Source organism: Prionailurus bengalensis, chromosome A2, assembly GCF_016509475.1.
Source record: "Prionailurus bengalensis isolate Pbe53 chromosome A2, Fcat_Pben_1.1_paternal_pri, whole genome shotgun sequence".
NCBI classification, from domain to species: Eukaryota; Metazoa; Chordata; class Mammalia; order Carnivora; family Felidae; genus Prionailurus; species Prionailurus bengalensis.
In genome coordinates, this window is record NC_057348.1 from 114,363,079 (window position 1) to 114,378,982 (window position 15,904).

Consider the following 15,904-nt stretch of genomic DNA (forward strand, 5'->3'; position numbering starts at 1 on the left):
GGTAAATTCCTAGCAGTGCTATTGCTGGGTCATAGGGTAGATCTATTTTTAATTTTCTGAGGAACCTGCACACTGTTTTCCAGAGTGGCTGCACCAATTTGCATTCCCACCAACAGCGCAAGAGGGTTCCGGTTTCTCCACATCCTCTCCAGCATCTATAGTCTCCTGATTTGTTCATTTTGGCCACCAACAGTGAATTTTCTAATTTTGGCTTCCTTTGTAGACCGGGTAGACTGAATCTCCCCAACAAGGTGCTGGTTCCTTTTTAATAGTCCCTTCCCCAGTTCATCTTTCTTCTCACATTTTACCATAAGCAGCAAGGAGAAACCAGGCTGTACCTTCAACACCTTGCTTACAAATCTCAGTTAGGGGCGCTTGGGTGGCTCAGTCAGCTAAGTGGCTGGTTTCGGCTCAGGTCATGATCTTGCTGTCCATGAGTTTGAGCCCCACATTGGGCTCTGTAATGACAGCTCAGAGCCTGGAGCCTATTTCAGATTCTGTGTCTCCCTCTCTCTCTGCTCCTCCCCGACTCATGTTCTGTTTCTCTCTCAAAAATAAATAAATATTAAATTTTTTTCTTTAAATAAAAAGAAATATCCTCAAATATTCAAGCTCATAGCATATGAATTCTGCCTTCTTTCCCTTTTTTTTTTTTTTTTCCAGCTCTGTCCTTTATATTTCCTTGGTATTCACTAATGAAAATACGTGAAGGTTAAACCATAGCAGCAACCTTCATTACCCATCTTCACATTCCTCAGAGATTTCTTCACTTAGCCCCTCACTGTTCTTTCCTTCACTCTCACTGCTACTGTCTTCTTCACTACCTTTATCATCTTTCTCAAGATTTTGAGATTCCTCCATCAGCAACATTTCTTCAATAAATGAGAAAAACTCCTTGGCCTCAGGATTTTCTCATTCATAGATTAGAGTCATCTGACATCATTTTTGCCAAATGGTAGTCTTGGCTCATTTCTGCTCTCAGAAATTCTGTCATTAACTCTAATGGGCCATGAGTATCTTTATTAGGGTTTACTGTCTTCATCATTATCTTCATTGTTGGTATCATCTTCACCATCATCATCTGTCGATTCAGGCAACTTATCATCAATATCCTGAAGGCAATGTTCATTATTTTTCTCCTGCTCTGAAAGGACTGCATTTTTGCCCACTTGACCTGTGCCCTCTTATAAGAAGGAAGATGACCATAGCTTACTTAGACTGTAGATTTGTGTCTGTATTTTATTTTCAACAGTCTTTGAAGATACTCTATTTTCAGTATTCTTTAAAGAGGCTGTATTTTCAATAATTTTTGAAGAGACTTCCTTCTTTTCTGAGAATCTCCTAGCTATATTTAGGGAGACTTGTGTTGGTGAGGTACAAAGTTTGCTTGCCAATCTTGGTCTGCGTCCAAGGAGGCATTTATCTGACATTGCTTCATTTGGTTCAAGCAACACTTTTTCCTTTGGATCTAACACTAGCAATCTGCCATTCTGTCTATATTTTGGTACCTTTCTGCGTACCACCTCAGCAGCTATGGAGCCCTAGAGCCTGAACCTGCTCATGGTTCTTTCACACTGCCTGTCCACAGAGCAGACACAGAAGGCCAGCCCAGCTCACATTTCGTGCCGAGTTTAGAGCAGGGAGCTGAGACACAGCATTACCATGGACACCTTTTTTTTTTCTTTAATATTTATTTAGTTTTGAGAGAGTGCAAGCAGGAGAGGGGCAGAGATAAGGGAACAGAGGATCTGAACAGGGATCTGCACTGACAGGCTGACAGCTGCAAGCCCAATGTGGGGCTTGAACTCATGAACCGCAAGGTCATAGAGAAAGAATGAGCAAGGGAGGGGCAGAGAGTGAGGGAGAAAGAGAATCCCAAGCAAGCTCCATGCTCAGTACAGAGCCCGACAGAGGGCTCAGTCTCACAAACTTTGAGATCATGAGTTGGACACTCAACCAGCTGAACCACCCAGGTGCCCCCAAATTCTGCTTTCCACACAACAAAGAAAACACAATTCAGCCAAGTTTTCTACCACTATGTAACAGGGATAACCTTTGCTCCCATTTCCAATACATATTCCTCATTTCCTTCTGAGCTCTTGCCAGAAGTACTTTTAATGTCCATTTTCCTATATGTATTCACTAAGACCACAGGCGCTTTCTCCTCTGTGTTGTTCCCATCTTTGTGAGTTTCTCATCAGAATCTAGACTTTGATTATAATGTGCCTCAAAATTCTTTTAGCCTCTGCCCATTACCCAACCCCACAGCCATTCCCACAATTTTAGGTATTTGTTACCGTAGCATCCTAATTCCAGGTAGCAAATTCTGTGCTAGTTTCTGAGGGACACCTTAAAAAGTAACACTAAATTGCTGACTTAGAACAAGGAAATTTATTCTCCTATAGTTTTGAAGGCCAGAAGTCTGAAATCAAGACTGTGCTCCTCCTCTGAAGGAGGGGGAGTATATTTCCCTGTCTCTTCTAGGTTCTGGTAGCTCCCGGTGTTCCTTGGCTGTGGGTGCATAACTCCAAGATCTGCCTCTGTCTTTTCATTGCCTTCTCCTCTTTGTCAGTATCTTCCCTTCTATCTCTTATAAGGACAATTTTCATTGGATTTAGGGCATGCCCACCTGTATAATGCAGGATGATCTTATCTTGAGATCTTTAATAATTATATTTACAAAGACCATTTTTCCAAATAATTTCATATTCACAGGTTCTGAGGGCTAGGATATGGATGTACCTTTTGGGGGGCCACCATTCAACTGACTACACATACCAGAAATATTCTCACCTAGATTCATGTGGGTCTAAACCAGAGATATTCACTGCAGCATTGTTTGTGGTGGTCGGGAGATGGATGCCCACCACTAGGACAGCATGTAGGTATAATATGGTGGATGCCCACTGACTGCCCAAGTGCACCCTACATTTCCCAGACTCAACAAAGTTGGTTAGGGCCATATAATGGTTTTGGTCAATGTGTTGTGAGTGGCAGTGACATGTGTTACTTCTAATCTGAGGAACATAATAGTGGGTATGAATTTTCCATGCTCTCTCCTTCCCTGACTCAACAATCCTGTAAGAAATGTTGCCAGTGCCATAGCTATGAAATACAAGTGGTGCAGATCCCTGAATCACAGCTTGAAAAGGCTGCCTGGAAGAATGGCCAGACCTACAGAGGATTCTGCATGAATGAAAAAATACACTTTTATGTGTTAAGCTACTGTGATTGATTTGGGGGTTGTTACATGAGCATAGCACCGCCTACTTTGAATAATGTGTAAGCCATGAAATACTACCATTTGTTAGGAGCAACAGATCAGAAATACATAGCCTCACAGATAGATCTTAAAAACACAATGCTTAATGAGAAATCAAAAAAGAGAATGAGATATAGAACATAATATCATTTACAAATTTTAAAATAAAGGCAAACAAATAAAATACCCATTTCACAAGAGCACATCTAAATTTTTAAAAATACAGTTAAAATGGAGGTGGGGGAGAGGAATGAGAATGGGGTGAAAAGGAAATCAATCCTTCTATCAAATAAGGGACTTGCCAGTTCTAATTACAATAATATTCCAAGATCTGAGGAAGATGATTAACCAGACAGAGAGTCTCCTCCTCAGGGCTAAGACAGAAGCTGGGGTGTTCTGGCCTAAGGTGATGCCCCAGAAAAAAGACAGAAGAGTAGCTTGGGATCTGCTGAGAGTTTAAGCGGTGAGGATGAAAAAGAAAAGAGCCAGCAAAGGAGCCTGGGGAAGAGGAAGACTTAGAAAAGTTGAGAAGGTAAATAGCCTAGATGAAGTGTAACAGGATCCTAACAAAGAATGTGGCTAAGGGAGTGAAAATGAAGGTGTGGATAAAGGTATTGGACTAAATAAAACACAATTAAATCCAACACCTCTACCAAGTCTTACAACTCCACCATGACATGGCTCTCTTCATCTCTCCTTGACCCACTACTCTCCATACAGTGGTCTCTCACTTTTACCAAGTCTCAGGGGCCAGACACTTGCAGTTCCCTTTATCTCAAACAATTACCTCGCCGTTCCCGCCCCCATCTTTCCATGGCTTTTCATTCAAGTAGGTGCTCTGAGAGGTTCTTTCTGACCACACTTCCTAAACTGGCCTTCCCATCACTCTCTTTCCCATTCATTTACTTTCTTCATAGCCTGCTTATTTGTCTGAAAGTAGAATGATCTCTTCACTATCATCTCTCTCCACACAAAACCTCCAACTCCATAAAAGCAGGACCCTGTCTGGCTTAATCCTTACTGTATGCAGAGTGGTTGGAACATTGGATGGCACATGGTAGGTGACTCTGATAAGTTCAGCCCAACTGATGGGGTGCACAGAGCTTCTAATAACAAGTGAGACAGGAATAGTGAGAAAAGGAGGATGTTTTGAGAAATAGACAATGAGTTCCATTTTATCAATGTTGAATTTTGAGGGAGCCTGTGACATATCCAGGTGTAGCTTTCCAATAGGTCATGAGTCAAAAACTAGGAGAGACCAATAGATTTGAGAGCTGTTGGCAGTCACAGTTGAAATTGTAGGGGAAGAAAAAAACTTTTTACTCTACCCTCTTAGGTTCATTGACTGGAGTCCTTAGAATCAGACTGACAAAAGACAGATGAAAGGAGAAGAGACATACAAATTTCATTTGATGTTAATTTTTATGTAACATGAGGGCCTTCTTAGAAAAGATGTGAAGAACCAAAGAAGTGGATAGGCCTGACAGCTTATACATCAATTTTAACAAAGAATGATGAATTATAGAGATGTAACAAGACAAACGAAAAGGTTTTGGGGGCTTCTGGGGATTGCAAAGAACGGGGAAGTAAATATATAAAGGAAAGTAATGGAAGACAAAGGTTATCTTAGTAAGGTTTTTTGTGCTGATTTTTCATCTTCTTCATGGCCATAAAACTTCCCCAGGAGAGGGGATTTATGGCAGTCCTTATTTCTCAGGCGTTTCTGCTTTTAGACAGATAAAAGAAGCTTTAGAAAGATTTCTTTCTATATCTGTTGAATCTCAAATGTCTTTAGCTCAAAATAATTTTTATGCCAAATCGGCATATTTTGGGGTGGTATATTCTGATTCCCTTCAAAACCATGAGGAGAGATTAGGTAGTAGAAAAAGAGAGAACACCACAATTGAATGAGGTCATAGTATACAATGCTTGAAAGCCACTGTGGAACCTAATCTCAGATTCCAAGAGATCTGCCTCTGATTCTAAGCTAAAAATATAGCATCAAGATTTCAGTGCATTTGCCCATTGTCTGGCACAGTGGGACAGATGCAATTCCTGCCATCCAGGGAGTTTATGCTTAGCTAAAACATTCCATGCACGCTGAAATTAGGGTAGGCACAGCTGGGTCCCTGGAACAACAACTTGAAGCCCCTCCTGCCTAAAAACCATTGTTCTATCTTGGAGTCCCCCCAACAGAGCCCTTTGGTCACCTGAGGCTGCAGAGATTGAAACATTGCAGGATGCTGGAATGCATCACTTCTGAACAGAAAGCTAATAGTTCTGTTCAGATCAAGGTGGCCTTTAAATAATCTACATCAACCACAGTCTTCTTACCCAAAAGTTCTAGACTCAGAGCAAGTTGCCAACAGACACACTGAAAGAAGAAGGAAAATGCTGAGCCTAGGGACTAAATCAATTCTTATTCCTCACTGCATATTAGAATCATCATGGGAACTTTAAAAACAGACACACCACCTAAGTCTCTCCTCACACCAATTATTTTTTTTATTAAAAAAATTTTTTTTAATATTTACTTATTTTTGAGAGAGAGAGAAAAAAAAATGAATGAGCAGGAGAGGGGCAGAGAGAGACAGAGACACAGAATTTAAAGCAGGCTCCAGGCTCTAAGCTGTCAGCACAGAGCCTGATGCCAGGCTTGAATTCACAGATTGCAAGATCATGACCTTAGTTGAACTTGGATGTCCGACTGACTGAGCCACCCAGGCGACCCTCTCCTCACACCAATTAAATGAGAACCTTTGGGAGACAGGGATATGCTTAAAACACTACAGGTGATTCTAATCAGTCATGGATGAGAAAAAATGGCTTTGAACTATAAAAACGTGTCGCTGGAAAATTTTCCTTTCTCCCTTCCCTCCTTTCTTTCCTGGAAATAGAAAACATAAAAGAAATCTCAGCATGTATGCCTCACCCAGGCCAGACTTGGGTGATCAGCACCCCTTTGAGCTCTGCCTATGATTGGTGGTTGAATGAATCAGTCATCTCCTGTTCCCAAGGAGCGACTGGGGAAAAAAGGTCCACTGAGAAATCAGAGGGAAGGAGGGAGAGTAGATCAAGTCCCGCAGACAGCAGGATAACTTTGGTGGGTGCTGACTTGTTCAATTGGTATTCCCCCCCCCCCCCCCGCCCACCCAACCTTCCCACCTTCCCCTTTGTCATAAGGGATGATCTTAAGAACTTTAGACACCACCAGTAAGAAGTCAAGTCCAGAATTAATTTTTGGACTTCTTTAAAACAATGAGTGGCTTAAAATCCCAGGAATGGGAATCATGCTGACCTTAAATACTGTGTTGGATGATAATTAAAAGCATTTGGCACAATCCACCACTGCATCCTTCTTGAAGCCACCTTCTTAGTGACAGGATACATTCCACATTGTTCTCCTGTGTTTCTAAATAATGGCTCCCTCTCCGTTGCCTTTACTGCTCCTCTTCCTTTCCACACTGGTCTCACACTTTTCTTGGAGGATACCCAAGGCATCTCTGTAGAGCTATAAAACTCCTCAGGACAGCTTGAAGCATAATTCAGCCCTATCCCCTCATTTTATAGGACTGAAAACCAAAGCCCAAAGAAGGTAAGTGATCTGCCCAAAGTCATAATTAGTGATAGGGTCAAGAGTAGAATTCATGTTTCCAGAACTCCATCTGCTTTCACTGCTTAATTCGCCTTAACACTGACTTGACACAGGAGGAAAAACACAAGCCAAGTGTTGATTTGTATGAAGTTCCTTCTTTCCAGTCTCCTAAATTCTTGCTCTTCAAACTACAGTCCACTGGGGTGCCTGGGTGACTCAGTTGGTTGAGCATCCCACTTTGGTTCAGGTCATGGTCTCGCGGTTTATGAGTTCGAGCCTGACGTCAGGATCTGTGCTGACAGCTCAGAGCCTGGCGCTGCTTCGGATTCTGTGTCTCCCTCTCTCTCTGCCTCTCTCCCACTCACAGTCTGTCTGTCTCTCTCTCAAAAATAAATAAACATTAAAAAAAATTTAACAAAATACAGTCCATAGACCAGTAGTGTAAGCCTCACCCAGACGTACTAAATGAATCAGAATCTGCATTTTAACCATATCACTAGGTGATTCTAAGGCACATTTAAATTTGAGAAGTACTTTTCTAAATTAGCATTTGGATATTCAATCATGCAGAGATTCAAGTACTTATTTAACACACGCTGTATAAAGCAGGATGATAGCCATTGAGAAGGTGATAGCACCAAAAACAAACAAACAAACAAACAAACAAACAAACACAAACAAACAAAAACGAAACACCACAAATAGAATTTAATTATCTTAAAAATTTCAGAAATAATGACAAATTGAGGTATTTAGTTGGAAACCAATGATACAGGCAGATCTGATAGCCTGGTTTCTATATAAAATAATTCTGGACTTAAATATTGTAATCATTAAAAAAATAAAAATTTAAACACCCATCATCCTGGTATTAAGTGCATATGTCAAATTCCAATGCTCCCAAACCACTCTTTATTGCAATCCAAAGCCGTTGCTTGAGTCAAAACCACCATGATGTAGGAATGACTGTGTTCCGGTCAAGGACTAAGCACCAGTTCCATTCTGACTATTGTAAAACTCCTGGCACAGAATAATTGCTGCACTATTTCCAATTTCCTTGATCTTCCTGTTGTCAAAAACTCATTTCTGGTATGGATTCAAGCAGGCCCAAATCATACCTGATGTCTGCCAACTTTCCTTCCCTCTTTTCTTATTAACTGAGTTTTGCATCAAGAGTTTTGGCCTTTCCTTGTCTCTTGGCAACAGAGTTTCCAGAGGAAGTGCAAGAGCAAGGGCATACACAAAGACTGTAACCAAACAAAGGCAGAGAGGATAAAGGTATCCAGAGTGAAACACAAAACTTGTGAATGGGGCCCCTTTGGTAAAATGAGAGTATTTATCAAATCCCAGGCATTACAGCTCCTGTGCTCTCTACTCTAGCACTATTTTTGTGTGCTCAAATAATGGCACTTGTAACAATCTAGGTGACTCTAATTGACTGCTGATTATAAATAAGATCAAGGGCTAACTCATGGAAACAAAAGACCTTGTAATAAATATACTAAGATCAAGGGCTAACTCATGGAAACAAAAGTCCTTAGAATAAATATACTTGGAAGGAAGAGCAACACGTGTACAAAACAGTAATGTCAATTCAAGCCAGGATGTGACAGTAACCAAGTGAGGGACGAAGATGAAATGTGTGACAGATGCTGAAGGGAAAGGCCCAGACTCAAGCAAGGAGAGGATTGTATTTTTCTCTCTGCAGACTGGCCTCTTTTTTTGCTTATCTATAGTTATGGTGGGCAGAAGATGGGCACCCCACAGCTTCCCAGTTTACACATTATCTGTGGAACTATAGAGAATGCCCGTGTCTCATGGTCTTGACCACAAATACCCAACAGAGGAAATGACTGGTCTGATTTGTATCAAGGGCCCACCCCTGTGCCAATCAATCAGCCGAGGCCAGGATCTGTCAGCAATTCCTGACTGTCTGGGGACCATATGAGGGAAAAGGATCAATTCCTAGAACAGGGCATTTACCATACTGGCTTATGAGCTGAAAAGATACCCCAGAAGGTATGCATCTGTTAGACAGAGATACATAGTGACAAATCCAAGTGTCAGCACCAAGTCCAGGAGTGGCTGCCTGAGCTGGATGGAACCTCACTGTCAGAATTGCCTACCAGCAAAGTGGCAACATTTAATAGATACTCAGGGGGAACAGTCACCGGAGGTTAAAATGCTGGAGTTCTCTCAAACCCTTCCCTTTATCTCTCAAGTCTGCTTACTAATCTGTATCTGGACATTTCCTGTCACTTCAGTGTCTTCTGAAACTTACTGTGTCCCACGGTCCCTACTCATAGAACAGGCACCTGTCTTCTGGTGCAAGTACATCTAGACCAGTGTCAGGAAAAGAAGCTGTCTAGCCCCTGATCAGCCTTCTGTTTCCTCATTCCAGTCCCTTTCTGGGGTTTATTCTCTAAAGGATGAGAACAAATGGGATTATTCAAAGACTGAATGTAAAAATGCAAGTTTCCCTGTGGTTCCAGGCAGGTAAGGCCTGCAGTGAATCTGGGTCATGTTCTGAATCAGTTCTGATATTTTGATAAAGACACTATCCAATAAACCTGCTAACTAATGTAAATTATGTGCTGATTATAGGTAATAAATTAATCCATGAGCTCAGGGATTTGAATTCCCAGCCCAAGCATCAAAAAATGACCTAGAAGCTTTTATGTGTGCCATGAAGGAAACCCTATTTTCTGTAGTTGCAGGGCTGATACTGTTTAAAATCAAATGTAGAACTTCCTCCTGTGATGGGTTGAATTATAACACAATTTTAACCCTCAGACTCTCAGGTAGTCTACTATTAAAGTGAGGGCATTGACTGGGAAAGAATGGGATCCTGTAAATTGGGATGGGGACAAGTAGGAAGACTCTGATGAAGTGAGGGACATTAGGTTCCTAAATTCTGACAAGTCTTCTTTGCCAGTGGAATAGGCCTCCCTACCCTCAATGAAATTGGCCTCTCCACCCTTAGTGGTATAGGCTTTTCCACTTCTGAGGGGATTAACTCTGCACTGTCCCCACTTCTGAGGGGATTAACTCTGCATTGCCCAGGGAAACTGTAATGCCCCCTCCCTTGAGGCAGCTGCCATGCAAGGCAATGCTAATTCTCCTCAGTACCCACCTCCACCACTCTTCTTTCCTTCCTCATGGGGATGTGCAGAAGCGCACTATATTACAAAAGAGCAGAGTTTTCTAATTTATACAGATAGAAATGACGAGGACATTTAGTAGGAATGGATGCTAAGATATGGAATAATGGTGGAAGGAGCATAAATTTATGGATATGGGCTCATTAGGCCAAGATTCTACATTTAATGTTGCAGCTTGGGGAATGAGAAAGGGCTCTAAAAGTTTGTTTGTTTGGTTGGTTGGCTGAAACATGGATTAAAAGGTGGCCCATGGTGAGTGAATTAGAAATGCCTGATCTAGGAGCACTTGGGTGGCTCAGTCGGTTAAGCCTCTTGATTTTGGCTCAGGTCATGATCTGACAGTTGATGAGTTTGAACTCCACATTGGACTCTGAATTGACAACACAGAGTCTGCTTAGGATTCTTTCTCTCCCTCTCTTTCTGCCCCTCCCCTGCTTATGCTCTCACTGTCTCTCAAAATAAATAAGTAAACATTAAAAAAATTTTTTTAAAAGAAAGAAATGCCTGACCTACTTAATTTAATGTAGAAGAAGAGATTTAAAGGCAGAAAGATCGCAACATTATAGTGGATTTGTAATTTAGGACCTACTCACGCACACTGGGAGGGTCCAGAAGACATACATTTCACCGTGACTGTGAGAAATAAGTTTGTGAGGGGAGCCCTCTTCTCTGTAGGCCAGACTTTACAGTGGAAACTATAGCCACTCAAAGGAGAAACCTAAATTCAATAGGAGTAATTGGACCCTGAAGTGTCAGGATTTAAGTGACAGCACTCAACAGTCAAAGGCAAAGGGGGCATGATTACCATAATGGACAGCAGAATCAAAGCAGAAATCAGAATTGTCTGACTCATGAAGATCTTATGGCATTGGCTACTTGATCTTAGTGTTTCTAGAAGTGAAATAGACAGGAAGCTTACTAAATTCTTACTTGATCTGTACACACAGAAAAGTTCTAAGTCAAGTGAATAAAAGTCTAACCTGAATCATAAAAACAGAGGGTCATGGTCTCTCAGTTAATTCCCAGATTTGTTTATAGACCTAGAACCCCTTGAACCAAGGAAAGGCTTCATTCCCCTTAAGGAAAGACCGTGGTATACTAACAAAAATTTATACTGCTGGGGCACTGGGTAGCGCAGTCAGTTAAACATCGGCCTCTTGATCTCAGCTCAGGTCATGATCTCACAGTTTGTGAGTTCAAGCCCACATGGGACTATGTGCGGATGGTGTGGAGCCTGCTTGGGATTCTGTTTCTCCTTCTCTCTGCCCTTCCCCAACTTGTGCTTGCATGCTCTCTTTCTCTCTCTCTCTCAAAATAAATAAATAAATAAATAAAATTTAAAAAAATTATAGTTCTAATCTTTCTCCCAGCTTTCCCCAGAGGGACCTACAATCTTTTTTCAGGGTATACCTGCATTAGAGAAAAGAAAATCATCAGACCTTTCAGGAACACTCTCCAAATAGACACTAATCCAAGAGACTCAAACAAACATCAGTGTGGCCCACTAGTCAGGGTGGGGGCTTATAAAGGCCAGGTGATCAGTGGAGTTTTAGCACAGGTCCCTCTCACAGTGGGTCCCTGAACCAATCCTGTGATTATTTCTCCCGTTCCAAAATCCATAATTGGATATGGCAGAATCCCCACATTGGTTCCCTGACCTGTGGAGTGAGGGCCACTATGGTGGGAAAAGCCATGTGGAAGCCACTAGAACTGACTCTACCTAAGAAAAAATAGAAAAATAGTAAATCAAACGCAATACTGCATTCCTAAAGGGATTGTAAAAACTAATGCCACCATCAAGGACTCAAAGGATGCAGGGGTGGTGATTTCCACCACATCCCCATTCAGATGGATCTTGGAGAATGACAGTGGATTAATGTAAGCTTAACCAGGTGGTGACTCAAATTTCAGTTGTTGTACCAGATGTGGTTTCATTGCTTGAGCAAATTTAACAAATCCCCTGGTACTTGGCATGTAGCTATTGATCTGGCAAATGCCTTTTTCTCTATCCCTGTCCATTATGCCCATGAGGAGCAGATTGATTTCAGCTGGAAAGGCCAGAATTATACCTTCAATGTCCTACCTCAGAGGTATATCTAGCCCTGTGTCATAATTTAGTTCACAGGGATCCTGATCACCTTTCCCTTCTGCAAGATACCACACTGCTTCATTATATTGATGACATTGTGCTGATTGGACCTGGTGAGCAAGAAGTAGCAACTACTCTAGACCTACTGGTAAGATATTTGCATACTAGAGGTGGGAAATAAATCTAATATTCAGAGGCCTTCTACCTCAGTGAAATGTGTAAGGGTCCAATGGTATGGGACATGTTGAAATATTCCTTCTAATGTGAAGGGTAAGTTGTTACACCCAGCCCTTCCTACAGTGAAGAAAGAGACAATGTTTTGTGGGTTTCTTTGGGTTTTGGAGGCAACACATTCCTCATGTAGGTGTGTCACCCTGACCCACTTACTGAGTGACCTTAAAAGCTTCCAGTTTTGAGTGGGCCCCGGAACAAGAGATGGCTCTGCAGCAGGTCCAGGCTGCCGTGCAGGCTGCTCTACCACTTGGGCCATATGACCCAGCAGTTCCCATGGTGCTTGAAGAGTGCTTAGCAGGTGGAGATGCTGTTTTGAGCTGTTGGCAGGCCTCTATATGTGAATTGCACCATAGACTCTTAGGACTTTAGAGCAAATTCCTACCACCCTCCACAGATAAACACTCTTCTCTTTAGAAATGGCTCTTGGCTAGGCTACCGAGCCTTAGTAGAAACAGAACGCTTAGCCATGGACCACCAAGTTACCTGAGCTGCCTTCATGAACCAGGTGTTGTGGGTGTTATCTGACTGAGCAAGTCATGAAGTTTGGTATGTCCAGCAGCGCTCCATTATCAAGTAGAAGTAGTGTATATGCAGTCGGGCCCAAGCAGGCCCTGAAGGCCCAAGTAATTTACATGAAGAAGTGGCCCAAATGTCCAGCATCCCCATTCATGCCATATTACCTTCTCTCTCCCAACCTGCATGGCCTCATGGGGAGTTCGCTATGACCAGTTGACAGAAGACGTAAAATTCAGGCCTGGTTTATACAGATGCTTCTACATGGTATGCTGGCACCACTTGAAAGTGGACAATTGCAGCACTACAACCTCTTTCTGGGACATCCCTGAAGGACAGTAGTGAAGGTCAATCCTCCAAGGGGCAAATCTCTGGGCAGTGCACCTGGTTCACTTTGCTTGAAAAGAGAAATGACCAGATATGTGACTATATATTGATTCATGGGTCGTGGTCAATGTTTGGTTGGGTGGTCAGGGACTTGGAACATGATTACATAATTGGTGACAAAGAAACTTGGGGAAGAAGTACATGGGTAGACCTCTCCGAATAGGCAAAACAAAGGAAGATATTTGTTCCCCATGTAAATACTCACCAAAGGTTTACCTCAGCAGAGGAAGATTTTAATAATTGAATGGACAGAATTAACCACACTGTGAATACCCTAAGTCTCTGTCCCCAGTCATCACTGTCATTGCCCAATGGGTTCATGAACAAAGTGGCCACAGTGGCAGGGACAGACGTTCTGCATGGGCTCAACAACACAGGGTTCCACTCACCACAGCTGACTTGGCTAAGTCCACCACTAAGTGCTCAATCTGTTAGCAGCAGACACCAACACTGAGTCCCCTATATAGCACCATTCCCTGAGGCGATCAGCCAGCTACCCTGTGGCAGGTTGATTATATCATGGAAGGGACAGTGTTACTGGAATAGACACTCTGGATAGAGATTTGCCTTCCCTGCATACAGTGCTTCTCCCCCAAGCAACCATCCATGGACTTTCAGAATGCTTTATCAATCATCATGGTATTCTACATAGCATGGCTTCTGATCAAGAAAATCATTTCACAACAAAAGGAATATGGCAATGGGTCCATGCTCATGGAATTCACTGATCTTACCATGTTCCTCACCCCCTAAAGCAGCTGGCTTAATAGAACGTTAGAATTGCCTTTTGAAGACTCAGTTATAGTGCCAGCTTGGTGGCAATACCTTGCAGAGCTGAGGCAAAGTTCCCCAGAAGGCTAATATATGGTGCTGTTTCTCATATAACCAGGATTCATGGGTCCAGAATCAAGGTGTGGAAATGAGAGTAGCACTGTTTTCTATTACCCCTAGGAACCCACCAGCAAAATGTTTGCTTTCTGTTTCCACAACTTTATTCTCTACCAGCCTAGAGATCTTAGTTCCAAAGAGAGGGACACTACCAGCAAGAAACACAGCAATGACTTCATTGAACTAGAAATGCCATCTGGCCAATTTGGACTCCCCATGCCTTGAAATCAACAGGCAAATAAGGGAATTACTATATTGGCTGGGGAAACTGGACTGCTACTCCACCATAGAAATAAGGAAGGGTATATCTGGAATACAAGAGATTCCTTAGGGCATTTCTTAGTATTACCTTGTCCTATGATTAAGGTCAATGAAAAACTACAAGGACTCTGATTATCACGAGTATTTCCTCCATTATGTCATGAATACATTTGTGTGTGTGTGTACCTTTGTTTTCTTTCTTCTCATGTTCTCTTATGTAAAATAAGATATACTGACTTTACAACAGTATTTAAGAATTGCTAACTTTACATCATAGTAGTTAAGTTGTAGGATATCACAAAGAGTAAACACTGTTCAATGAGTCTACCTCCTCTTCTGGGGAAGAGGTTAGTGCATTTTCAGTTATATGCAGGATAGTTATATCATGTTGGGTAGAATTATGACCTTGTTATTGTCTTTATTTGCATATTAAGTATAGTTTAAGGAGATGCTTGTGGGTGCCAACTTGATAAAGTGGGGGGACTTGGGATGATTTATTTTTATGTACCAACTTGACTGGATTATAGGGTGCCCACATATTTGGCTAAACATCATTTCTGAGTATGTCTGTAAAGATATTTCTGGGTGAAATTAGTATTTTAATCAGTGGACTTGGGAAAGCAGCATGCCCTCCCCAATGTGGGTGGGTATCAACCAATCCATTGAGGGCCTGAATAAAACAGAACAGTAGAGAAAGAATTTGACCATTTCTTTCTGATTGCTTGACTGGGACATTGATGTTTTCCTGTCTTAAGCATTCTTCATTTTCAGACGTTGAAACTTGGACTGGAATCTATATCTTTGGTTCCCCTGGTTCTGAGTCTTTGGATTTACGCTAAATTATACCATGGGTTTCCCTTGGTTTCCAGCTTATGGATGGCAGCCTATGGGACTTCTCAGCCTCCATAATTTCAGGGGCCAATTCTTTATAATAAATCTCTTCTTATATGTGTATCCTATTGATCTCTTTGTCTAGCAAATGCTGACTAATACAACCTGTTAGCTGGCTCCCCTCATGATCCCAAGATGGCTGCCTCCCTCATGAGCCTAAGATAGCTACCACAGTCCTAGGAGTCAAGTATTGGCTACATCCCCAAGATAGTTCTTCAGGAGAGTTTCTTTTTATCAAGGAAGAAAGTATTTCCCAGAAGCCTCCAGCAGACTTCCCCTTATCTCATTAGCCAGAATCGTACCATGCACCCATGCTTAAGTCAATCACAGCCAAGAGGAATAGGACCACCATGATTGCCATAGGCCAAATAGAATTCATTCCCAGAACTGAGAAGGGACCAGTTTCCCCTGAAGTATATGACTATCTGATACCCAAAACTTTGGAGTTCTATTAGCAAGAGCTAGAGGTACACAATTAATGGTGTCCACCACAGCTCCAACTTCTAGAAAGGCGTTTCCAGTCTAAAAAAGAAGATGCCTGTCTTATCAAACAAAAGTAGAGCCCGGATTAGGAAGTTGCTTTCAGTCAGCCACCTGTCCTGTCCAAGCTATGTGAACAGCCC

The 15,904-nt window shown here is 42.0% G+C and overlaps 1 pseudogene; it reads right to left on the reverse strand.

Moving 5' to 3' along the window:
* Nucleotides 1–513: 513 nt before the first annotated feature.
* Nucleotides 514–1,606, reverse strand: LOC122487988 (annotated as a pseudogene).
* Between the last annotated feature and the right edge of the window lie 14,298 nt (nt 1,607–15,904).